Source organism: Mus musculus, chromosome 13, assembly GCF_000001635.26.
Source record: "Mus musculus strain C57BL/6J chromosome 13, GRCm38.p6 C57BL/6J".
NCBI classification, from domain to species: domain Eukaryota; kingdom Metazoa; phylum Chordata; class Mammalia; order Rodentia; family Muridae; genus Mus; species Mus musculus.
This window is the reverse complement of record NC_000079.6, coordinates 33,935,922-33,961,945: the sequence shown is the minus strand read 5'-3', so window position 1 is coordinate 33,961,945 and position 26,024 is coordinate 33,935,922. Positions and strand designations below refer to the sequence as shown.

The window sequence follows — 26,024 nt, the reverse complement described above, 5'->3', positions numbered from 1 at the left end:
GTATTTTATGTGTAAAATTAAGTGGCTTTAGTTACATTCACAGTCTTTAGCTACTATTATTACCAATTTCCAAAACATTTGCACAACTCCAAACAAAAATTCCTTTTCTATTCCATAGTTTGGATCTTGAATGTCCCTAGAGGTCCATGTGCTAATGAGGGCTTGTTTCCAGGCCATGGCACTTTTGGAAGGTGGTGGAAGCTGTAGGAGGTGCCTATGAAAAACAGTTGGATCACTGGGGATATGCCACTGAACAGATGTGGGTACCCTGGCACTCTCTTCTCTCTCTCTGGTTCCATGTCTCTGTGAGATGAATCAGAGTCCTCCCCGTGCACTGTCTGCCAAAATAATTAGCCTTTGCACAGGCCAGAAAGCATCAGAGCTAGCTAATCTTGACCTAGAACCTCTAAAACTGTCAGCCAAATGGACCTCTTTCTACCTTTAAGTTGAGTTATCTCAGATATTTGGTTATATACCATCAAATAATAACTCCACATTCTTCTTTCCTCTAACCTCTTGGTGTTATAGTTTCATCTCTATGATAGATACCCTGATAAAAAAAATCAACTTAGGAGTGAAAGTGATTATTTTAGTTCACAATCCTGCTACAGTATATGAAATCAGGGAAGTCAAGGCAATGGGAAATTAGGACTGCTAGTCACATTACAGCAGACCAAGAACAGAGAGATGCAAGTTTACACTTATTGCATATCTAGTTCTCTTTACCCTTCTAAACTCTCAACCCAAAGCCAGGGAACAGTGATGCCCACATTCAGGCTGGGCTTATTCACGTTAATTAAGGCCAGTCAAGACAGTCTTCCACAGACATGTCTACAGGCCAGTCTGATCTAGACAGTCTCTCACTGGGAATGTCTACTCAAGTGATTGTATCAAGTTGGTAATTAAAACCAAGGATCACAATTGGTGAGTTCTAGTCTACTTTCTGTTTCCTATGAGTTTGTATATTCTCTTTCATATAAGTGTGTTTATTTTCACTTGGTTTATTTACCTTGAAAATCTGGTTGCTAAAATTCATCCATGATGTAGTGAATACCAGAACTTCATTGCTTTTCATAGATGTATAATGTGAATACACACACACACACACACACACACACACACACACACACACACACACCATCTTGTTTATCCATTCATATGATGATAGACAAGATGCTTGATTATTTCGAATAATTTTGTATTGACTATTGATGTATGTTTACCTTTCTCAGTTCCTATATTCAGTCTTTTTGTGCATATACCTAGGAATGTAATTGTTGGGTCATATGGCTGTTCTCTTTAGCCTTTTAAGGAATAGCTAGTGGCAACATTTCAACACTTATTTAGTTAATCAGTATTTAAACCCTTAAAGTTTTTTTTTTTTTAACGTGTACTTTTGTGCTTGTATGAGTTTATGTGACCATGTACATGCAGCTCTCTGCAGTGGCCAAAAGAGGGAGTTAGAGCCCCTGGTACTGGAGTTAGAGCATGTTATAAGCCACCTAAAGTGGGTGCTGGGAACAAGTCCAGCATCTCTGCAGGAGCAGCAAGTGCTTTTAACCCCTGAGTTGTCTATACAGCTCCCATTTTGGAATATCTTTATCATGTCTGGCCCTTGATAAAGTTCTTCTCAGTTGGTTGTACCTCCAGGTTTGTCTTCCTTGATTCAGAAGATTTTTGAGCTTAGGTTCTGTTGAGCCATTTGGAATTCACCTTTCTCACTGTTATGATCCAATACATGATGAGAAAAAGCATAAGAGATTCAGGGCTCACCGTTTAATGAGGGCTATGAAGTAGCTAGTCCACATTGTGTCCACAGTCATGAAGCAGAGCGAGGACAGGAGATAGGGCTAGGGTGTGCACCCTCAAGGCCAGCCCCATTTCCCACTTCCTTCAGCAAGGTTACCCTTCTTAAACTTCAACACCAAATGTTAGACATTTGAGCCTATGGGGAAACTTTCACATTCAAACCATAACAGGGCTTTTAAGATGTTGGAGTTCTGTTAGTTGGGCTTCTGCTGTATGACAGGAAAGGCGGAAGTGAGTCATAGTCTTCTGTAGCTCTTCTGAGTCCTGTGGATTTTGTTGAACAAACAGAGGACACAGAGAAACAAAGATTAGTAAAAAAATAATCCATTGTAATTTTATAACTATAAAAATGTTAAGTCTGTACTATTTTGGTGACTCCAATGGAGAATTTTTGCTGACTACTCTTTTCTATACTTATAACATATCATCTGAATACAGTAGGAATTAATGTAATTGTTTTTGTGTCATTGTGTGCCTAAAATTTAAACTGCCTGTGTGTGTGTGTGTGTGAATTTGAATATCTGAGGATGATTTTTGAACTACATTAATCATAAGAATTGTTACCTCTGACATTTTCCCCCTCTTTCTTTGAAAAAAAAACATTTAGTTAGAATGCAGGAAATTAACAGTTATTGTTAAATTTTAGGCCAAAGAAAAACAGGTTATTTGAGGATTTCACTTTATCCAGAACTAAGTAAAATGTCAACTAATAAAAATGTTAATTTTCAGCATTTTTCCTAATACAATGATTTGTGCCACATACTATTAAATATTAATATGTAAAGTCACAAATGTCTGGCATATTAAAGTTTTAATCTTGGAAACTGAGACTAAAATGTTTTATAAGATTATTGCTATTTTTGAAAGTAGTATTCTTTTCTTCTTTTGTGTGTGAGTGCAGGTGCATGTTGGTGTGCAGTCAGACATCAACATCGAGTGCCTTCCTCAATCACTCCCCACTGTATTTTTTGAGACAGGCTTTTTAATGAGCAATGAACTTGGAATTCATTGCCATTGCTAGGCTAGCTAACCACCAAACCCCCTAGCTGTTCTGTCCCACCTGTCTCCAGTTCTGGGAGTATAAGTGACTGCCACCGCAAGGCTAGATTTTGCTTGGTGCTAGAGATCAAACTAAGGCCTTCATGTTTACACAGCAAGCTAGCCAGGTCTATATAGTAATATTATGTCTAAAATACCTAAATAAATAATTAAATCACACCCCCAAACCCTGACCTTATATCAGTACTCCAACGATGGATTTAAAAGGTCAATGGATAATATGAAAGTATTTAAATATTTCTTTTTATTGTAAATGTATAGAGTGTTTGTTCCACATGTATATAGTTATGCCACATGAGTGCCTGGTGCATGCGGAGGTCAGAAGAGCCCCTGGAACTGGAGTTGCAGATGATTGTAAATCATTATGTGGTCACTGAGGATTGAACCTGGGTCCTCAGGAAAAACTGCCAGTGTCTTACCTGCTAAACCATGTATTCAGCTCAGAATGGTTGATCTTGGTTATCAATTTGCTTGGATCTGAAAATCAAATGAAAGACACCTCTGAACAGGTCTGCGGGAACATTTCCAGGAAGAATTAACTGAGGAGAGAGGACTTTCCTCCAGACCAGGTGGCTGTTTCCATAGCAGCTCAGAAGAACAGAGGTCCAAGGGAGAGGCAGTGCTGCTTACTTACGTGGGCTTGTGCCTCTGTTGCTGCTGCTGCCTTCACCTTCCCTGACACCCAGAGATTGTCCAGGGATCTCTCAGACCTTCAGGGTCATACTGGGACTGTTGAGGTCACTATCACTAGGTCCTCAGTGTTTTCAGCATGTGAACAACAATCATTGAACTACTTAGGCCCTATTATGTAAACCAATTTTTAAAATCCTATTATAACTACAGGTTCTATTTCTCTGGAAAACCCTGCATAGTTAACTGGCCCTCTTTGTTCCTCTTTCTAATAGCCACATAGAATAAATCACTTTTCTCTGCTTCACACTGTTACTTATTTCTTTAATTGATCTGTTGGGGATAGATGGTTGAGCCTAACTAGTTAGGGCTGCTAGGCTCAGACTTTGACCCGGAGAACTCTGGTAACAGGAGCTGAGCACAGGACTGATTCAGCTTGTGTCTGTTGTCCTCCTCTCCCTTCCAGACTTCTTGATCCAAGAAATCTGCTTTTTCCAAGAGAGTGAGTGCCCTCACCCCCTGCCTCGAGTTTTGTTTGTAAAGTCAGATTAAAGCATGTCTCAGGAGTCAGTGTGGAAAAACCAAGACTTAGCCCATGCAACTATGAGCCTCTCCCACTTATCCAGATACCCTCTGTCCTCAGATTTTTTTTTGGGAGTGTCATACAGGGAACTCAGGGAAAAATGAAAAACTGTGTCCCTCTCCTGCAGAAGACAGCCACTTTCACCAGGTGGCACCATTTGGTACATGCCCTCTTGCCTATGTCTGAAATGTCGCAAACAATCCAAAATAGAGCGATTTAGCTATGATTCCTCCAAATCATTCAGTAAATGATTCCAAGGACTCACTTTGGCTTTCTACTTGACCTGTCAGAATATTTATATCACCCCAACTGCCTGCTGCTTGCATGTCTGGCCTTCAGTGTGAGCCTAGGCTGTTAAGGCTGACTTTCTCAGCTAAAACCTGGCCAGCTCTGCTCTCTTACCTGACATGGAGCCCTGCTGGTCTTGTCATGCCACTTGCATAAAGAAATGATCAGGGATGGTTCAACCCAGACTGTGTAATTGTCTGTCTACTGGATAGAATGAAAAAAGCCAGTATAAAACTCGTTAATTCTCATCAGTTGAGTCACAGGAGATAATACCGCTTCTGACAATCCTGCTCTCTTTCAATCTAGGTTAGCTGAAACTACATTCAAGAATACATATCTGGGTCCTGAGAGTCTAAGGGTGCCAAGCCGTTTGTGGCCTGTAGGTTTGTAAGTCATGCCTTTCACGTACTTGGCAAGAGCTTCAAAAACTATACCGAGGATTCCTACAATCCTTTGACTATTTTACTAAATGTGTACTTCAAGGATTCTTTGTCACCAGGAGGTGACCTTAAGGGCCTGAAAGACCAAAAACTAAGAGAGGACAGAGATATTTCAATATTAGGAAACCCTAGAGCTCCATCTAGTGGTGATTTGTACTAAGGCAGGGCTATCCCACCTTTTGGCTTCTCTGTCCTCCACTGGAGGAAGAATTGTCTTTGAGCTACACATTAAATATACAAATACAAAAGATGACGAGAAAAAGGGGGTCTGTGTATTACTTTCCTGCACATCTGTGCCATTGCAGAGAAGGAAAAAGTCCTTACATAACAATCTTAATTGTGCCATCCCCTGCTCATAAGAGTGTGTAGCCCTGGCTGTCCTGGAACTAGCTCTGTAGACCAGGCTGGCCTCAAACTCACAGAGATGCACCTGCCTCTCTCTCCAAAGTTTGAGATTTAAGGCATGTTGTGCCTCAAATCCTAGCATCCTGGAAGCAAAGCAGACTGATATCTGAGTCCCAGGCTAGCCTGATCTACAGTATGTGTTCCAAGACACCCAAGATTACAGAAAGAAACCTTGTTTTAAAAATAAAATTGCTACACAGGTCCAAGATGTACAATCTGCCTCCCATACACTCCCCACCAAAGTGAACACATTTAACAAATAAAAGTTTGTTTTTCAAACTTTTCCCCCCTTTTTAAAATTTGATATTTTCTTTATTTACATTTCAAATGTTATCCCCTTTCCTGGTTTCTCCTCTGAAAACCCCCTATGCTCTACCCCTCCCTCTGCTCCCCAACCCACTCACTCCCCATTCCTGGCCCTGGAATTCCCCTACACTGGGACATGGAGCCTTCATGGGACCAAGGGCCTCTCCTCCCACTGATGACCGACTAGGCCATCTTCTGTTACATATGCAGCTAGAGACAGGAGTCCCACCATATGTTTTCTTTGGTTGGTGGTTTAGTCCCAGGGAGCTCTGGAGGTACTGGTTAGTTCATATTGTTGTCAAAACTACTTTCAATTAAGTAAAATAAGGATGGTAACAACCTCATATGCTGTTTAACATTTGCATCAATAGCTGCTTCCATGGAAGACTAATGTTGTGCTTCTGAGCACGTTGTAGTTGCTTGTCAAGTGTTTGGGCTCTGACTTTAGTAGATGTGCTTCATTCTCAAACACACTTGCTCAGCCCGGCAGTGGTGGCACTCGCCTTTAGTTCCTGAGAGGAAGGCCTATCTCTCAATTCAAAGATAACCTGGTCTACAAGAATGAGTTCCATACTTGCTCACAAATATATGAGCTGCCAACAAGTGATGACATGAACAGGTTGTGACTGGGAATGGAGAGATAGTTGTGTCTGGAGAGACAGGTTCCAGAAAAGCTGAGTAAAGAGACCTAACCAAGTTTATTCTTAGGTTAAATGTCAGATTGCATCTTTGTGCATTCTGCTTGAAAATTGGTATATAACATATTATGTGGGCTGAAAATGGAGATGCAAATAGATTAAAATATTACTTATTTTTCCTGGAAATCTTGAAATTTGTTTTCAAATTCTGGTTCCAGATTGAAAACTGGGCTACATATGTCCACTTTTCACAGGGCTATGTTTAGCTAACACGTTGAAATGCATACAGTTGTCCATCTAAATTTGAGCTTGGCATAATCTCAGCTTTATTTGGAGTGATGCTATAATTTGAAACTTAAGTACTGATAAATTTATGCCCCTTGAAGGTGCATGATTAACTCACACAAATGAGTATTTGAATCTATTAAAAAGTCTAAATCTATAAGCCAATATTTTATATTTATTTTGTCATATGTATATGAATATTTTGCCTACATGTGCTTGCTTGGTACCCAAGGAAGTCAGAAAAGTGTGACATATTCCTTGGAACTGGAATTACAGACAACTGTGAACTGCTTTGTGGGCACTGGGAATAAAACCCAGGCAGGCCCTCTGCAAGAACAGCAAATGTTCTTAACTGCTGAATCATCTCTCTAGCTCTGCTTCTCAATTTTCAGGGTGATTTTGGCATCTTTCCTTGGCCAATGTATACTTCTTTTGATGGACTTATATGCCAATATGGAGAGACAGAAGAGAGTCCAGGCATATACTTGGATCTGGCCAAGGGCACCTTCAGCTGAAGAAAGGAAAAGAAGGAAAAACTAAATCTGATTTCTCAATCCATGCTCAGTCTCTCATGGGAATCTGCCCATCATTTTCAATTGTTCTAGGTAAGAAGAAACAACAGCACTTGGGAGCCCCTGATAAGAGAGACAGGAAGTTGAGAAGCATTCTATGTTTACCTCTTTCTTCTGGCCGGCTCACCAGGTGTTGTAGACATGGATCTGAAGTCCCAGGCCACATGCTGAAGTATGCAGATTCTTGTGTACTGTATGTAGCAAAGCATTAAACAGGGAAATGTCTAGAAACGGAAATAGAGACAGTTTCAGAAAGAGAAAACACTCCAGAGAATGGGAGCGCACTACATAGCCTCACCTCTCTCATATTTGGATAATGTACTTTTCCTGAATATGAAATCCTGGTAAGGCAGCCCTTCCAGTCTTTCTCTGTCAACTGGCTTCTTTCATATGTTAATCTTGATGCAACTTTCTCTTGTCACTCTTCCCTGTCCCATTCCAACTCTGCTTAGCATTTCTCTTCACCTTTGTGAAAGCTGGTATCATATCGCTTACCTTGCCTTTCTGGAATATCCACATGGTGTCATTTTAGTTGTTCAGACTCTCACCCTCTTAATCCTGCTCACAGTCGCCTTCCTTTATCACCTTCTCAAATGCATCTATGATGCCCTTCTTGGCTTTGACTCCCTTTAACTCCTAATTGGACACTAGAGATTATCCAAGAGATTATCCAGCTTCTTTATTCAAAGGAACTCAATAAGCCATACCCCTCCATATGCATATCCAGTGAACACCCCCTCGCTGGACTCCCCTAGCTGAATCTCGACATATATTTTGTTTCCTTACATCTCCTTGCTCATTAGTTGAGGGTGCAGTCTTCCAGCTATTGTGCTCTTAAGTCTGGCAGCCCAGGGGCCTACTTTCCTCACCAGAATGCAGTGATTTATCTGAGCCAGTCAAGTAGAAATATTACTATGCAGTTAAAAGTCCAAAAGTCAAATGTTCTTTAAGACAGACAGCCTCTGTGCGCAAGCTCTATGGAAGGGCACATGGGACTGGGTCTCCTGGTTTGTGCCTCACCTAGATCTACTTGGTGGCATAATTGTCTCCTTTTTGACCCCTGCTTCCCTAATCTTTTAGTTTGATTGCTGTCTTCCAGATTACAGGCCATTAACCAGATTACATGGTTTTAGGAATGTCATCTGTTAGCCATCGGCTTCGGGTGCCTCCCACACACCCCTGAAACTATTTCACAATACTTCCTATGATAATCACCCCTCCCCCTCTCCAAAATGCAACTCAAACCTTTCATGACTTAAGGTCCTACACACCTATGACAGACCAACAGTGCCAGTCAGGCCCCAGCATCCCTTCTCAGCTCCATTTGTTTGTTTGTTATTTTTAAAATTTTTTCAAAAAGGTTTATTAATTATGTATACAGTGGCCTACCTGTATATATGCCTGCAGGCCAGAAGAGGACACCAGATCTAATTATAGATGGTTGTGAGCCACCATGTGGTTGCTGGGAATTAAACTCAGGACCTCTGGAAGAGCAGCCAGTGCTCTTAACCTCTGAGCCATCTTTCCAGTCCCCCTTCTCAGCTTTGAAGCAGTCTCAGGAAGAAGACCTTGATCTAGTGTCAAAACTGACCTTGGTCATCTGGCGGGAGGGGACTGTGGAAACAAAAAGGCCCAAAATGAAAGCACACCCCCACTCCACACACAAATACCCACTTCAACAGCAGAACCTGACTGCCTTAAGCCTGATCCAGTAACTTGTGATGCCTAGTGCATCACGGGATCCCCTAATGACCCTTGGGGCCTCACCTAAGTGGCCAGGCTCAGGAAGGACAAATGCTACTGTGAGTGTATTACTTATCAGGATAGTTAGTAACATGGACACTTTCTGTCTACCCAGATATGACATCACACAAATGGTACAAAGATCAAGTAACTTCCCCACTGATATGAAAGAACTCCCTTCCATCTGAGGAGGGAGATTGTCTCTGGAATTTTTTTTTCTTTCTGTGTTTCTGTTTCTCCTGTAATATACTCTCTTTATCAGTTCTGATTTGGTAAATACTTCTGTCCCTATCCCCTCAGCTTCTTATTTACAGCCTGACATCTAGCAGGCATAGAAAGGAAGACCTCTAGATTTGAATTCTGTTTTCCAAGTTGAGTAGTAAAGCTTTACCTTATTTGGCTAACTTGGAGAATAGTATATTAAAGTAACTAAACAGTAAGACCTTTGGGAATTCATGGAAGTTTGTTTGTTTGTTTTTTAAAGGATTCACTCTTGTTTTGTTATTTATGTGTTTCCTTTTGAGAGAATGTCTCATGTAGCTGGAACTCAAGGATGATTTTGAGTTTCAGGTTCTACTACAGCTACCTGAGTGCCAGGAGTGCAGGTATACATACTTTCCCAGGTTTTCTATGATCAAAGTCAGTTCTGTAGAAGGGAAGCAAGCAGTCTTCCAGCTGACATACATCCCTAGCCCAGTTTGTGTTATATAAGAACTATAAAAACATCCTAAGTTTGAGTGGAGGGCTCAAATAACTAATGAAACATTTGGAATGACAACAGAAAACAAGGCTTCAGGACTCTGCCAGTACAGGCTAGATTAACTGTCCAAAGAGAGTGACTGCATGTGCTTTTTGCTGTACCAGCAGATCACATGTGATCTGCTTAATTTCCTTACTTGCTGGCCAAGAGCACAGTCTAAGCCACACCCTGTGGCTAACAGGCCGGTCATCTTAGGTTAAGTTGTCACTTGACCTTTTCTACCACTCTACCCCAACCCCACCCACCCCTTCCTAGCCTTGGCCCCACAGGGTTTAACCAGGGATCTTTCTCTCAGCAGTCCAGCCTCAAAACCCCCAATCAGACCCTGACCAAAATCCTCCTGGGCCACAGCCCGTGAAGTCCCAGGTCTACCTCAGCCCCTGTCTTGTCCCGATCCCCCTACCCAGCCTCCACCCCCAACCACCACTGCCCTCTTCTCAGAATCCCTGTCCTCTGGGATCTCAATTCTCCCAAGTATGTGACTTCATCTCCATCCTCTGGACTTCAGCCTGACTCTAGCACAGGCCCCTGTGGCTTAGTTCCATTCCAGTGGCCGTGCTGGTGTGTGAGAGCTTCTGCCTAGGATGCAGTGAGTGGGTTGTGGGGTTCAAACTCTGGATGCAGCAAGTGGGGAGTCCTGTGTGGCTGGGTTCAGGGACAGCTGGGAAGAAAGGATACTCCAGCAGTGGGGCAGAGCTAAGGGACGTGAAGTTTTCCTAAGTTTCCTAGTCTTTAGGTCATGGAAAGGAGAGGCTTCTCCATATTACCCATGTGCCATATTCCTTCAGTAATCTGGAGTCATGACTATCCTTGTCCTGGCTCTTTCCAGAGCAGGCAGATTCCTCCAGCTGATTAATCATGATTTGTCTCTGACTCACACCAATCATTTCCTCTGGGTGTCTAGAGACATGGCACTGCAACCCTGACCACCTCCCTGCTCTGCTCTCCACAGAGGTCACAAGCTCACTCCAGTGCCAAAGATCCTCCAGCACTTGCTCATTCCTGCTCTAGGCCAGACCACACCAGCTTCACCCAGCTTTCTGCCCTATTACCAACCCTGGTGCTTCAGGCCTGATCATAGAGACTCTTAACATTTGACTCCACTTCCCTGCCATTCATTCCCCTAGAAAAATCCACATATACCTATGCCTCCTCACTGTTCTTCAAGAAACCAAACCACGCCCCCACGCCCCCATCCTTCCCTATTTGAAGGCCACTGCTGTCAACATTGCTGTTCAATAGGGATTCTTCATGGCCCCAAACCACCCTGGTCCATTTTTTTTTTTAAGCACTAGTCCCTTCTCTTTGTTCTTAATAACCCATTCCTCAGTGTTTCAGGCCCCTTTGTCCTCTCCTAGTCAGCTTCTGGCTCTTTCCTCTCTATTTACCTTTGTGTACTGGCATTCCTGGGAATGTTTCTCCTCTCTGGGAAAACCTCACTGAGGCCTATGACTTCAGTCTGTATGTATTTGACATCACATTGACACTTGGTTCCTAGACCTCTCTTGAACTTCCCATGGAACTTCAATCTTTTCATGTCAAAATGGAAATTGATTCTGGACCTGGTGTCAGAGACTTGTTATCCAGCTATGTGGAAAACTAAAGGAGTTTGAGTCTATCCTGGGCTACAGACAAAATTTAAGGCCTGCCTGGGTACTTACTGAGATACTGTCTCAAAATAAAAAGTAAAACCAGGGTTAGGGATGTAGCTCAGTGGTAGAGTGCTTGCCTAATGTTCAGGAGAGCCTGCTTCAGTCCCTAGCACTAAAATAGATAGATAGATAGATAGATAGATAGATAGATAGAGAGAGAGAGAGAGAGAGAGAGAGAGAGAGAGAGGTGGGAGGATGGATGGATGGATGACTGCTGAGACAGTTTAGCTAGCTAAAGCATTTGCCTTTCAAGAATGTTGCTCAGTGGTAGAGTGGTAGAGTACTTGCCTAGTATTCAGGAGACCTTGGTTCAGTCCCCAGTACTGACAAACAAACAAACAAACAAACACTGCTAAGATGGCTTAGCTGGGTAAAGCATTTGCCCTGTAATCTTGGCAACCCATAAACTTATCTAAAGATGGAAAAGAGAGAATCAGCTGGGAACAGAGTTATCCTCTTAACTTTATGAATGCATGGTGGCATGAGCCCATCCCCCTTTCATAAATACAATGTTTAAGAATTTAGTCACTTTTCTGCTTGTCACATCCATTTACCTGCTGGACCAAGTCAGGTATCTGGGAGTCTTGCTGGAGTCCTCCTTCTGTACTCACCTAGTCTACAAGTGCCAAGGCTGTCTTAGCTACTTTTATTCTAAGAACAGCATCATTGCCCACCCCCTCATCACTCCAACTATTCTTCAGCTCTACTGCGAAGCAAGTAATCTAGCCTAATTCTGATATTGAGTGCTCTATTTGTCTTTTTTCCTCTCCTCTTCTTTTTCTTTTCTTCTCTTCTTTCTCCTTCCCCCTCTCCATCCTTGTCATGGTCATCATTGTCATCCTCTTCTTCCTCCTCCTCCTCCTCTTATTTTATTTATTTATTTATTTATTTATTTATTTATTTATTTATTTATTTATTTTACTGATATAGGGTCACTCATCCTTGTGAAATGGAAACTTCTGGTTGTGTCATGTGATGCAGACTTGGGTGATGTTTTGCTGAAGCAAGGCCTGTGAGAGGATATATGATATTTGGAGAGAGTTCGGGGTGCTTGCTTAGATAGCTAGTTGTGCAGTGCTTTGTTGGTCTCATGTCTTTGCTGCTCTTCATTTTGTTGAGAGAGGCATGGTAGAGAACTCCTGGCATTCTAGCTGGGCCTGGTTGCTCCTGTTGACTTGTGCCGATTCGGCAGAGGCCTGGTGGCTTGTGTTGGATTGTGCTGCTGCTGACACTTTTGAACTGTACTGTTACTATCCTGACACTGCTGAAATGGACTGCCTGGTATCCTGACAATAGATCAGAATCACTCCTAAGAACAAATTATAAACATGTTCAAATCCCCTTGTCCTATTTACCATCTTTTCTCTCCTACCTTTGGATGATGGGCTAGCAGGGGGTGTTGAAGCATTTGAGAATATGTTTTGAGAAATCTAAGCCTACAGCCTTGGCTCTCTTGGAACTAACTACGTAGACCAGAATGGCCTTGAACTCATAGAAATCTGCCTACCTCTGCCCACTGAATGCTGGGATTAAAACCTTGTAATACTATGTCCAACTCCCTAGCTTGCTTTTTCTTGATGTGATAAACTTCACAGCCAAAAGCAGCTGGAATGTTCCCTTCTATGTGCCATTTACTCAGCTCATCCTCATTCTGAAATTCCCAGTTCTAGTGTTAAGAACTCTCACATCATTTTTAGTTCATATTCCCAAGGGCAAAGTTATTTACTCGGCTTCTACCTGTTCTTGCCCCAATATTCAGTACAGGTACTGACATACCACAACATATTTCATCTGCTTGCACATCTGTACTGAGGCCAGAGACTATCCTCTCCATTTCTGTCCCCAAGTGGTCATGGCCTGCTCAATAAGTAGAATAAGTTTGTGGAACAAATGAAACAATTACACTGTATCTGGCAAGCCATTGACGTAATTTTTCCAATACTAGCCAGCTATATAATAAAGTTACTAAAGCCAAAGTTACACATCAAACTGCCCAAAGAACAAGATTGCAATTGTCCTAAAGGACTTTGCCTATGAAGTTACATAGTTAACTCACAGGCTGGGAAGTACCCCTGTCCTTGTGAAGGCCTTACATTGTTTTTACACTTGTTGATGACCCTGGAAAACAGGAGGGGCAATGTGTATTTAGAGGGAAAGTCTTAGGAATGCTGCAGTGAGAACTAGACAATAGAGTCCTGTTCTATACAATCTCTTTCTCCTTGCCCTCAGCAAACAGATGCCTTCCTCATAAGAGACTGGGGTGCTGTGCTTTGAGTGTCCCCAGAAAAACTCACACTGAAGCCAATCCCTCATGTAAGGTATTAGGAGGTGGGGGTCTTTATAGAATGATTAGGTCATGAGATCTTTGGTATAAGTGGGGTACTAAATCAATGTGCTAAAGGATTAATTGGGCAATGGGATACCTTTTTCCCACTTCTTTTTACTTTTTTGTTTAAGACACAGTTTCTCTGTGTAATCCTGTCTGTCCTGCAACTATGTAGACTAGGCTGGCCTTGAACTCACAGAGATTCACCTGCCTCTGCCTCTGCCTCCTGGGTGCTGGAATTAAAGGTGCATGCCAACATTGCTTGGCTGGCACAGGGGTATCTTAAATGACTCTGTTATAAAGCCTAGTTGTCCTTGCATTTTGAAAGCATCTCTTTCACAGTGTCAAGCCCTGTACTTTCTCAGGACCCTGCAGAGTCTCCCCCCACCCCCCGCAAAAAGACCCTTACTAATATATTCTCTTATTCTTGGACCTCCTAGCTTCTAGAATGGCAAGCTAGATAAACCTCTCTGTTCTTTATAGAAATATATTGTCTGTAGTACTGGTCATAGTAACAACAACAACAAAAACAACAACAACAACAACTACTACTATGACTACTAAGACAAGTAGGCAAGGGATGCTGGGGGCCAACTTAATCATTCAGATACTGAGGTTGGACACAGCATCCAAAGATCAAAGGCTGATGACCTCTGGCCTTGTAACTCTCTCTCACTGTTCTGGGGGACCAGAAGCTGCTAGTTTCTGGCGATTTAGCTTTTTTTTTTTTTTTTTTTTTTTTTTTTTTTTTTTTTAACGCTTTGCTATTCTTTGGCCAAAAGCTGCTGGCTTCTGGCAGTTTTACTGTTTGCTATTTTATGGCCAAAAGCACTAGCTTCAGCAGGGGAAAAGAATCAATTACCCCTCTCTCTCTCCCCCCACTCTCTCTCTCTCTCTCTCTCTCTCTCTCTCTCTCTCTCTCTGTGTGTGTGTGTGTGTATGTGTGTGTGTGTTAAGAGCTTCCTTGTAATGGATTCCTAGTCAAGACCCCTGTGGTTAAGCACACTAGGTGTTGCTGAGTTGGTACTTGAGGAAGAAGTTTACCTGGCACTCTCATGAACCTCCCTTCAGCAATAACCAAGACCTCATGGCCAGGCGACTGTACATCTGCACCCTGTCCAGCACAGGGAAATCTTCTCATTTGCATCTTGAAACAGATTACATAGTGATACTGGAGTAGATCAGATGAACTTCTTTTGGTAACTAAAAGGAAAACCAGAGAAACATCTCCAGGAACTAGGGTGTTCAGGAAGCTGATCACTGGGAAGAATTTAGTAATCAGAAGTTTATTTTCAAAGTGGCTGAGCACAGACAGAGTCTTCAGTGTGAAATCTGCTTTGCTGGAGTGATTTGGGATTTTGTGGGATAAGAAGGTAGGATTGCCTAAGTCAAAGGGCAGAGTGACTATAGAGGAGAGAAGGTGTTCTTATCCTGGTACTCAATTTTCATGAGTCTTTATGGGAAGATGTTCAGAAAATGATAGTGTTAGGATGGTCTAGGACACAGTTTTCAGACCTCTGAAGCCAAAAGTCTCCTACCAGAAGTCTGAAATGAAAATATCAATGCTTATAGCAAAAAATAGGATTGTTGCGACTGAAGATATAGTTCAGCATTTAGGAGCACTTACTGCTTTTCCAGAGGGCCTGAGTTCTGTTCCCAGTCTCCACTGCAGGTTGCTAGCTACTGCCTGTAACTTTTCCTCCAGGACATCTGATACCTACTTCTGATCTACATCCCCTTCTTGCCTTCTGTTCTTCTCTATCCTGTCACAGTGGCCTCACCATCATTCTTCCATTCATCCCCGCCCCCACACTGATATGTAGATGCTTCCAGTACAAATGCATTTGCTATGGGTGGAGACCCATGCTCTAAAAACCCCTGTGGAAAAGTAAGGAACCCAGGAGAGAACACTCATCCATTGCTGGTAGGATTACAAGCTGGTACAACCACTCTGGAAACCAGTTTGGTGGTTCCTCAGAAAACTGTACATAGTACTACCTGAGGACCCCCTAATACCACTCCTGCACATATACTCACTCAGAAGATGCTCCAACATGTAATAAGGACACGTGCTCCACTATGTTCATCGCAGCCTTATTTATAATAGCCAGGAGCTGGAAAGAACCCAGTTGTCCCTCAATAGAAGAATGGATACAGAAAATGTGGTACATTTACACAATGGAGTACTACTCAGCTATTAAAAACAATGAATTCCCCATTAATGATAAAAGTCTTGGAAAAATCAGGAATTCAAGGCCCATAACTAACCATGATAAAAGCAATCTACAGCAAACCAGTAGCCAACATCAAAGTAAATGGTGAGAAGCTGGAAGCAATCCCACTAAAATCAGGGACTAGACAAGGCTGTCCTCTCTCTCCCTACCTATTCAACATTGTACTTGAAGTCCTAGCCAGAGCAATTAGACAACAAAAGGAGATCAAGGGGATACAAATTGGAAAGGAAGAAGTCAAAATATGACTCTTTGCAGATGATATGATAGTATATATAAGTGACCCTAAAAATTCCACCAGAGAACTGATAAACAGGTTCGGTGAAGTAGCTGGATATAAAATTAACTCAAACAAGCCTTTCTGTACACAAAGGATAAACAGGCTGCGAAAGAAATTAGGGAAACAACACCCTTTTCAATAGTCACAAATAATATAAAATACCTTGTCGTTACTCTAACTAAGGAAGTGAAAGATCTGTATGATAAGAACTTCAAGTCTCTGAAGAAAGAAAGAAGATCTCAGAAGATGGAAAGATCTCCCATGCTCATGGATTGGCAGGATCAATATAGTAAAAATGGCTATCTTGCCAAAAGCAATCTACAGATTCAATGCAATCCCCATCAAAATTCCAACTCAGTTCTTTAACGAATTAGAAAGGGCAATCGGCAGATTCATCTGGAATAACAAAAAAACCTAGGATAGCACAAACTCTTCTCAAGGATAAAAGAACCTCTGGTGGAATCACCATGCCTGACCTAAAGCTGTACTACAGAGCAATTGTGATAAAAACTTCATGGTACTGGTATAGTGACAGACAAGTAGACCAACGGAACAGAATTGAAGACCCAGAATGAACCCACACACCTATGGTCACTTGATCTTTGACAAGGGAGCTAAAACCATCCAGTGGAAAAAAGACAGCATTTTCAACAAATGGTGTTGGCACAACTGGCAGTTATCATGTAGAAGAATGTGAATTGATCCATTCCTATCTCCTTGTACTAAGGTCAAATCTAAGTGGATTAAGGAACTCCACATAAAACCAGAGACACTGAAACTTATAGAGGAGAAAGTAGGGAAAAGCCTCGAAGATATGGGTACAAGGGAAAAATTCCTGAATAGAACAGCAATGGCTTATGCTGTAAGACCGAGAATCAATAAATGGGACCTCATAAAGTTGCAAAGCTTCTGCAAGGCAAAAGACACCGTCAATAAGACAAAAAGACCACCAACAGATTGGGAAAGGATCTTTACCTATCCTAAATCAGATAGGGGACTAATATCCAATATATATATAAAGAACTCAAGAAGGTGGACTCCAGAAAATCAAATAACCCCATTAAAAAAAGGGGGCTCAGAGCTGAATAAAGAATTCTCACCTGAGGAATACCGAATGGCAGAGAAGCACCTGAAAAAATGTTCAACATCCTTAATCATCAGGGAAATGCAAATCAAAACAACCCTGAGATTCCACCTCACACCAGTCAGAATGGCTAAGATCAAAAATTCAGGTGACAGCAGATGCTGTCGAGGATGTGGAGAAAGAGGAACACTCCTCCATTGTTGGTGGGATTGCTTGTACAACCACTCTGGAAATCAGTCTGGCAGTTCCTCAGAAAATTGGACATAGTACTACCAGAGGATCCTACAATACCTCTCCTGGGCATATATCCAGATGTCCCAACCGGTAAGAAGGACACATGCTCCACTATGTTCATAGCAGCCTTATTTATAGTAGCCAGAAGCTGGAAAGAACCCAGATGCCCCTCAACAGAGGAATGGATACAGAAAATGTGGTATATTTACACAATGGAGTACTACTCAGCTATTAAAAAGAATGAATTTATGAAATTCCTAGGCAAATGGTTGGACCTGGAGGGCATCATCCTGAGTGAGGTAACCCAATCACAAAGGAACTCACACAATATGTACTCACTGATAAGTGGATATTATCCCAGAAACTTAGGATACCCAAGGTATAAGATACAATTTGCTAAAAGCATGAAACTCAAGAAGAACGAAGACCAAAGTGTGGACACTTTGCCCCTTCTTAGAATTGGGAACAAAACACCCATGGAAGGAGTTACAGAGACAAAGTTTGGAGCTGTGACCAAAGGATGGACCATCTAGAGACTGCCATATCCGGGGATCCATCCCATAATCAGCTTCCAAACGCTGACACCATTGCATACACTAACAAGATTTTGCTGAAAGGACCCAGATATAGCTGTCTCTTGTGAGAGTATGCGGGGGCCTAGTGAACACAGAACTGGATGCTCACAGTCAGCTATTGGATGGATCACAGGGCCCCCAATGGAGGAGCTAGAGAAAGTACCCAAGGAGCTAAAGGGGTCTACAACTCTATAGGTGGAACAACATTATGAACTAACCAGTACCCTGGAGCTCTTGACTCTAGCTGCATATGTATCACAAGATGGCCTAGTTGGCCATCAACCGAAAGAGAGGTCCATTGGACTTGCAAACTTTATATGCCCCAGTACAGGGGAACGCTAGGGCCAAAAAGTGGGAGTGGGTGGTTAGGGGAGTGGGGGGGAGGGTATGGGGGACTTTTGGGATAGCATTGGAAATATAAATGAGGAAAATACCTAATAAAAATATTTTAAAAAATGAATTTATGAAATTCTTAGTCAAATGGATGGAACTAGAAAATACCATCCTGAGTGAGGTAACCTAATCACAAAAGAACATACATGGTATATACTCACTGATAAGTGGATATTAGCCCAGAAGCTCCGAATACTCAAGATATAATTCACAAACTACATGAAATTCAAGAAGAAGGAAGACCAAAGTGTGGATATTTCGATCCTTCTTAGAAGGGGGAACGAAATACCCATGGAAGGAGTTACAGAGACAAAGTTCAGAGCAGAGATTGAAGGAATGACCATCCAGAGACTGCCCCACCTGGGGATCCATCACATATGCAATCACCTAACACAGACACTTTTGTGGATGCCAACAAGTGCTTACTGACAGAAGCCTGTTATAGCTGTATTGCGAGAGGCTCCACCAGTGTCTGACAAATACAGAGGAAGATCCTTGCGGCCTACCATTAGACTGAGCACAGGGTCCCCAATGAAGGAGCTAGAGAAAGGACCGCAGGAGCTGCAGGGATAAGCAGCCCCATAGAAGAAACAACAATATGACCTAGCCCAGAGATTCCAGGGACTAAAACCACCAACCAAAGAGTACACATGGTAGGACTCATTGCTCTAGCTGCATATGTAGCACAGAATGGCCTTGTTGGTCATCACTGGGAGGAGAGGCCCTTGGTCCTGTGAAGACTCTATGCCCAAGTACAGGGGGATGCTAGATCCAGGAAGCAGGAGTGGGTGGATTGGGGAGCAGGGGGAGGGGATAGGGGGTTTTCGGAGAGGAAACCAGGAAAGGGGACAGCATTTGAAATATAAATAAAGTAAATATCTAATTAAAAAACAACTCTCTCTCTCTCTCTCTCTCTCTCTCTCTCTCTCTCTCTCTCTCTCTCTCTCTCTATCTATATATATATATATATGAAGAAACCCAGGAGACTGCTGAGTCACTGATGCCTCCTGCTCATTTTTTGGTCCTTTCCCACACAGTGCAGGGTCCACAGGGCTGAGGCTGTCTACCAAAGATAAGCACAGCTATTTCTTCATTAAATGAGGAAGAGAAGAGGGCAAAGAGGAGAAAATACAGAAGACCTGTGAGGGATGGCAAACAGTAACCTTTATATTCTTCACCAGGCTCTAGAAACTGGTTTGCCAGGCTTTGTAAGAAATTGCCAGCAGGGGGAGCTGCATGGGGGAGGGAGTGTAGGCTTAATATACAGCAGCTCTGGGTCCGATCTTTGGCGATAGAGTGGGGAGATTTCCAGCACCCACTCCCTCCTGTCTCTCAGGAAGAGAGGGGAGAAAGGATCTAAAAGTGGTGCTCGATGTGGGTAGAGTAAAAAATCCCTGGAGCATAGCAAATGAAGTATGGGGTGAGGCGGGATAGTACATTACTCTGAGAATTCCTTTGTTTTTCTATTTCAAAGGTAAAATTTTACAGCTGTGGTGGCCCCCTGGTTTTCTATGTAGAAGGGGCAAGCATGCTGGCTAACATTCTTTAAATTGTCCACAAGAAACATTCAACGTAAATGTCAACAGGTCATTGTAAGGAACCCTAAGTATAGGATAAGAGAATGTGATGTTTCCAGAGTTGTCCTGAAAGATTTAAAATTGAGCAGTATTTTCCCCACCAGGTTGTCTTGCTTCCTAGAAAGAATGTAAGAAGGAAGACAGGATTTTCAATTTCATTTATATAAAATATCAGCACCTCAGAGTCTAACCAGACTGGAGTAGTGGAGTCTTGGGATGTAGCCATCTGGCAGCTATGAACGAACTGGGTTTACCTGAAAGTGGGGCTGGAAATGAGGCAAGGGGGCAAGAGGAGGATGAAGCCAAGACAAAGGTTCTGATCAAGGCTCAAATTAAGCTTTGTGTTTATAAAGGAAAAAAAAAACCCCACAAAATCCATTCCCTTCTTCAGCTGGAGTATGTTGTAGCAGCAAGGTCAGCGCAGGCAGCCAAAACATCAAAGTTCCTATGGGAACCTACAACTGCAGCCAAGACAGATGTCTGTGTCCAGGTTGATAAGACCTGTTATGGCAAATGTTCAAAGTCTGCTTAGCCTGCTCAAGGCTGGGAATACTGCTCATCCTTTTCAAGGCTGGGAAAGGCCTACCCAAAGCTAGAAGGCTACATCCCCCCTTTTATGTTTTTTGTAGATGAGTGTGCCAGTTGTTGGACGGGAGCACAAGATTTACTTGTTTTCCATAATCCCGTCTAGGATATAGAGTAGCCAGGCGACTGTGTTTGTCTTAGGTTGGTGTCTATGTTGCTCTTTCTTACCTGTCCTGTAGAACAAACACGTCTTTTTAGTATTTGTCTCTGTCTTCGGTTGATAGGAGCTCAAGAACACTCTTACCTGTCTCTGGCTAACTGGCCTTCTAAAGCATACCCTTTTTCCCATACAGACCAAAGCCACAGAGGACATATCAAAGCTGCATATGTACTTAATCCATCTCTCCATAACGATGAACAACTGCTATTGTGAATAGCTGAGCTTACTGAAAGCAATCTTGTATGAACGCAACCAACTTGTTTAAAATACAAGGTCCAAAAATTAAAAGCAACAAAATTATAATTAGTGGTCCAAGCAGTGTAGAAATTAAAGTTGTAAGCCATGGAGAAGTGAAAAGCCAGGATTCAAACCATCCCTGATTCTGTCACTTTTCTCTTTTCCGTTTGGCCAGTCCTTCTCCAACTTTAGCCATAGAATCCTTTACTACTCTTGAATGATTGATGTAAAAACAACATTCTTCGTGGAGGGCTTCACACAGTTCTCCCTGTTGAAGGAATAAAAGATTAAGTCCCCTCCTGTTCTGAAGAACTACCTCAGACAAGAAGGTTAGAGACTCTTGCAAATAAGGAATGGAAGCTTCTATCCTTTCTATATCTGTATCTATTGCTGTTCCAAAACGCTCATAATTTTTTCTTGCAAAACTAGGGCAGGAGGGCCTGTAGCTGCACCTCCCACAAAACCATATGGAGAAAACTAGTTCCCAATCCTTGGTAATTTCTCTATTGATAGTGAAATTTCCTCCAGCAGTCATACCCATCAACTTAGTGTTGTTTACCATCACCACAACTTCTAGGCCTTCCCATACTGTTGGATGTAAAAAGGGATGGATCAGGGACATAGGTCCAATACAGCTTCACTATCATCATTGTCATGACACTCTACAAACTCACAATCAGCATCATTTTTTGTTCCAGCATCAGCATGTCTCATTAACCACTCTGGCAGCTAGCATGCTCCTTCAGCATCCTGCCAGAAAAATACAAACATGCCCTCTTCCCCACACTCAGAGAATTCCTTGGCATCCAAATTTTAAAATTTTTGTGGTGTATGGAGATATGATTCCCCTTTTTCTTGTTTTTTCTTAAGTCAATTTTTCAGACTTTGATGCACATGTTTATCAATTCCAATTGTCCAAATGGATTATAAGGAATTCCAGTTTTATGTTCAATTCCAAATTTCTTACAAAATTGTGTAAGGTTGTTTCCAATATAAGCAGGTCCATTTTCTGTCTTGATGATTTTAGCCAATCTCATAGCAGTAAAAGTCTGTAAGCAATGATCAATTACATTTCTAGAAGCTTCTCCTGTATGTAGAGAAGCAAAATGAATCCTGAACAAGTGTTAATACAGACATGTATATATTTCAATTTTCTAAATTCTGACTAATGAGTTACATCCATTTGCTAAATATGATTGTACATAATGCCTCATGGATTAGGTCCTAAATGAGGAACTAGAGATAATGTAAGACAGTCAGGGCATTGTTTTACAATCATTCTAGCTTGCTCCTTAGTAATCTTATGTCAGAGTCTTAAAGTATGACTAGAAAGATGAAATTTACTATGATCACGCTTAGCCAAAACAATAGGATCTGAAACTAAAGCTTCTCCTATTAAAGCTCTGTCAATACCATCATTGCCCGCAGCTAAAGGTCCAGGAAGACCAGAATGAGCTCTTATTTGACCAGTATAAAATGGATTTTTTTTTTTAAGCAAGAATGATGTTTTTCAATTGTGAAAACAGAGATCCAGCTGGTGTATTGAAATGAAATGTACCACAGGTTTCCAACAAAGGATCATTTATAGACTGAAAAACATTTAGTACTGCTGTGAGTTCTGCCAGCTGAGCAGAAAGCCCAGGAGTCTCTATGACTACCTGTTGATTATTTATAAGATATCCTGTGAGTCCTTTAGAGGAGTCATCAGTAAATATTAAAAGAGCATTATGCAGAGGTTGTAAAGATGTCATATTAGGAAATATAAACTTATGTACATTTAAAAATTTTATCAGCCTATCTTGAGGATAATGATTATCTATAATGCCTTCAAATCCTATCTGAGCAAGCAACCAATCTGTACTATGCTGCTTTAACCAAGTATTTTGATCCACACTAAAAGGCTGAATAATGATATCTGTTTCTTTGCCAAAATGAATCATTACCTGCTTTCTTCCAAGTATCATCATATGAACCACTGCCTCATAATATGGCTATATATTATGTTTAGGAGATATCTTTGAATGTATGCACATAAGAGGAGCTTTTTGGCATAGTAATTCTGTAGGTGTATGAGTTGTATTAAAAATCAACAAATGTAAAGGCAAAGAATAATCTATATAAGTAACAAATTGTTTTTCAGTAGCTCTTTCTACTTGTTATAAGGCCAACAACCCTTCTGAAGTTAAAACTCGAGGAGAGGTAGGACCAGCACTACCCCTAAGAATATCAAATAAGGTTTTCAATTCTCCTGTAGCAAGCTTTAAATAAAGATAAAGCCAATTAATATCACTAAACAGCTTTTGAAAATCATTTAAAGTTTTTAAATTGTCCCTATGAGTAATTATTTTCTCAGAAAAAAAAACGGCTTGATCTGTAAGCCTAAAACAAATAATTATAACGATCTTGAGTTTGCACCTTTTCTGGAGCTATTTGTAATCCTTTATTAGCTAGTGCTTGTTGTAAATCTCTAGACATAGAAGCAAGTCCTAAGGATCTTTTCCTGCTCATAAGATATCATCCATGTAACGTATAATGTATATTATTGGCCATTGCTGTCTTATAGGCTGAATGGCTTGTGCCACTAATTTTTGACATAATGTAGGACTGTTAGCCATGCCTTGAGGAATAACTATCCACTGATACCTTTTCATTGGCTCTTTATAATTAATAGAAGGAACACAAAGCAAATCTTTCACAATCCTGAGGATGCAAAGGAATAGTAAAGAAACAATCCTTCAAAGCTACTATTTTATAATATCCTTTATTCGTCTCCACTTGCTTGATTTTTTTCTTAATCACAATTATGGATGAGTTAACATCTTGATCTTGTGATTGAATTGTAAACTGTAGCTAATGGAACATTGGCAGTTTAACTATATTTTAAATTTTCTTTTGTAATATTAGAGCATGCCCATAATTTTGTAAAACAAAACCTTGTTTTAAACCACCATTCTCTTTAAAGTCAATACCAAGAGCATTACTTTCACGTACAAAGTTTGGCTGCCAGTTCTTATATATGAATGCATGACAGTGCAACTTTTAATACATATTAAAGAGACATTGTCTTAAATACTATCCTCTATAAGTCTAGTTTCTAGGATAAGAATTACATAAAATATTATCCCAATTTAGAAGTATCTTTAAAGATCTGTTTTCCTGGGTTGGTTCATGCCAAGTGTCATTTAGAATGACTCCAACCCTGAGTTGCCAATTTTAAGCTGACTTTCTGTTACAAGCAAAAAGCTGTTGGTCCCTTTAAGAGTGACTTGTGTAGATAATCAGCCTCTAGTAGGGCTTTTCCAGCTGTGCTTGACTCCCAGGAACAGTGCAGTGTAGCTTATCAGTTTCTGCTATGCAAATTGAGACTGCCTTTTAAACAAGTTAAATTAAATCAAAGGATGGACAGCCAGCAGATAAAGTTTTAACCTTTTTTTTCCAACATGAAACACAGAACAACAATCATTCAAACAACAAAACAAAAACAAACATAAGTAGACAGACATATGGATAAATGGTGCACAGACGATAGACAGAGAGGGAATAGAACTTGATGTTTCAAAGGGACCCAGATATCCTAACCAGAACTAAGTATATCTCCAACAGGAGCCAGAGAGGAAGCAGGACCAATTTCTTCCTGTCCCTAGGAGAGCTCTGAAATATCTTATATCTATTTTCCTTCTCTTGTGCTAAAGCGTCCTGGACAGGGGACAACTCCATTTCTGAAACCTATTCTCTTTTTCTCTCTCTCGTGTTCAAGGCCTCACTCTTTATCTCCTTCTGGGAATTCTGCCAAAGAGAGAAGAGGCACAGTGGTAGCTACCGATAGTTGTTCTCCAGCGCCCTGCTTTTCTAACTTTCCCAATTTCTCTTCAACGTGACTAATTCTTTTACTTATATATTTACCATTCCTATTTCTGGGAATTAAGGACAACATAAATGTACTTGAGCTAAGAATTTTTCTAACATCTGTTTTGGTTGTTGTTGTTTTTTGTTTTTTACTCTTTTTATTTTATTTTAAATCCTACTCCTTTCACCTGGAGCAGCTCCTGGCTGTGGACAAATGCCTATTTAGAATTCCCTCGCCCCATTATGCAGCCACACCTTAGGCGAAGCCCATGTCGGGCCAACACTTCTTCAGCCTAGCCTGTATCCTCCTGAAAGCACTTTTTTACAGCAGCAGTTTCAAAAAATAAAATTTATGGCTAGCACTAGCATTAATGCTGCATGTTGCTTACAGTGCTTCATGGATACTTTCACTTTTCTTCTGTTTTCTGTGGCGCTCCACCCAAGACAGCACTTCTCAGTAGTCCCCCCTTCACCCCCACCCCAGTTTTCAAGTCCATCTGTAGCCATCTAGCAGCCATGGTTGAACTGGGTTTACCTGAAACGGGGGCTAGAAATAAGGTAAAGGGGTGAGAGAAGGATGAAGCTAAGACAAAGGTTCTGATCAAGGCTCAAAGTTTGATAATAAGCTTTGTGTTTATAAAGGAAAAAAAAAACCCACAAAATCCATCCACTTCTTCAGCTTGAGTATGTTGTAGCAGCAAGGTCAGCGCAAAAACCTTAAAGTTCCCATGGGTACCTGCAATTGCAGCCAAGACAGATGTCTGTGTCCAGGTTGATAAGGTCTGTTTAGCCTGCTGAAGGCTGGGAATACTGCTCATCCTTTTCATGGCTGGGAAAGGCTTACCCAAAGCTGAGAAGGCTACACTGGGACACAGGCACTGACCACCTTTCTTTATTTTTCTGTGCCTGCTGAATAAGATCTCTACCTCCAGCCCCAGTAGTTAAAAGTCTTTTCTTCCTTTCTCACTTTAAACTTATGATCTGCTTTGTCACAAGTATGTCCATCCACTAAGTGCTGGCACACTTCTGGCATCGCTAAGTGGAGGTAGCCAAAGCATCCAGAAAGTACCAGAAAGATCAGCTGCCCAATCTGAGGCAAAGTGGCCAAGAGCCAGAGGATAGGCTAGATTGTGGGTCCGCAGGCACTCACCTGGCCTTACTTACTCTCTTCCTTTTCCTACTCGGGAGCGGCCGCACCCTGGCCTTCAGACTCCTCCCGACTCTCCGCCCCCCATAAGTATTTAAGGCCTCGGGCGCGGTTGGGGCCTCCTCATCTCTTCTCTGCTTGCTACCAGTCCGGAAATCGAGAATCTAGGAGAATCTAGG

General features: G+C 41.6%; 1 protein-coding gene and 1 long non-coding RNA gene across 8 annotated transcripts in view; one reads left to right on the top strand and one right to left on the bottom strand.

The window, feature by feature from the left end:
* Nucleotides 1-26,024, top strand: part of Serpinb6a (serine (or cysteine) peptidase inhibitor, clade B, member 6a) — an 84,877-nt gene that overhangs the window by 40,849 nt on the left and 18,004 nt on the right. For 3 of the 7 annotated variants that reach the window (NM_009254.3, NM_001164117.1, NM_001164118.1), the window contains exon 1: nt 25,863-26,024. The exons of 2 other annotated variants lie outside the window; for them this stretch is intronic. The gene's annotated coding sequence lies outside the window, so the exon portion shown is untranslated. Of the gene's footprint in view, nt 1-25,862 lie in introns of those variants that run through there. 2 more of the 7 variants (XM_011244301.1, XM_011244300.2) reach the window with 2 other exon arrangements.
* On the bottom strand, nt 1,765-25,914 carry 1110046J04Rik (RIKEN cDNA 1110046J04 gene). Its single transcript, NR_040707.1, has 5 exons — nt 25,849-25,914; nt 8,405-8,629; nt 7,121-7,239; nt 3,288-3,345; nt 1,765-2,073 (listed from the first exon to the last, which is right to left on the bottom strand). It is a non-coding gene; the product is annotated as an RIKEN cDNA 1110046J04 gene (long non-coding RNA).